Source organism: Pteropus vampyrus, unplaced genomic scaffold (genome assembly GCF_000151845.1).
Source record: "Pteropus vampyrus isolate Shadow unplaced genomic scaffold, Pvam_2.0 Scaffold496, whole genome shotgun sequence".
Classification (NCBI taxonomy): domain Eukaryota; kingdom Metazoa; phylum Chordata; class Mammalia; order Chiroptera; family Pteropodidae; genus Pteropus; species Pteropus vampyrus.
Window position 1 is genome coordinate 470,424 of NW_011889277.1, and position 1,069 is coordinate 471,492.

Consider the following 1,069-nt stretch of genomic DNA (forward strand, 5'->3'; position numbering starts at 1 on the left):
TTTTGTAGCTAGTTTTTTTGCTATTATGAATACCTCTGTTTGAATAATCTCATACTTGTGTCTTGGAAGATGTGAGAAAAAGTTTTATATTAGGAATGGAGTTATTAGTATATATGGGAGTGCCAAAAATCTTTTAGGTAGTTCCAAAGAGTTTTCCTAAGAGGTTCAACCAATTTTAATTCCCATTAAAAGTTTTCTTGCAATCCACATTACCTGCAATACATTTTCATTTACTCTGACAACTTCATGGGTATAAATATTACTTAATTAATATACATTTCTATTATGAGATTGAGAGTCTGGTTACATATAATGGCCACTTATTTTTTCCTCTTTTGTAAAGTATCTGTTTATGCTATTTCCGTTGAGCTGCCTTTTTATCTTATTAGTTCATAACAATTATTTAATTGTAACAGTAATCTTTGTCAATTATATACATTGAAAATTTCATTTGGTGTGTGGTCTGTTTTGTACATCGTTTGTAATGTTTTTTGGATGAATATCAATGCTTAGTTTTAATAAAGTTGAATTTGTCAATATTTTCTTTAATGGTTTGTTCTCAACAGGTTTTTTCTCCTGTCACCCATTCTTACCTCAAAATAGGGATTTATTCTTTAGCTCTTTACATTTGAGGCATGAACCCTGAAACAATTAAATGCATGAACCTACCTAGAGTTTATTTTTGACCTGGATGTAAAATAGAAATCTAAATTGATTTTATGTCCTTGCACCTTTTAACTAGTTTATTCATTTACTGTAATCTTATTTCTTCAATAAATAAGCTGCCAGTTTATATCTTTTTTTGTTTTTTGTTCTGGACTCTCACTTCTGATCAATAAATCTATCATATCTCTCCATGTATTAATAATAGTATCAAAATATTTTATTTATTTAATGTCAACTAAAACAAAATTTGTTGTTACAGCAAACAAGTCCCAAATCTTACAGTTACATCCTCAAAGGTACATTGTATAACAGGTTGACTGCTACTCTGATAACTTGTAATTTACTGCAACATTATTGATAACCAAAAAGCATAGTTTCAACCCATGGTCCATAATATAAAAAA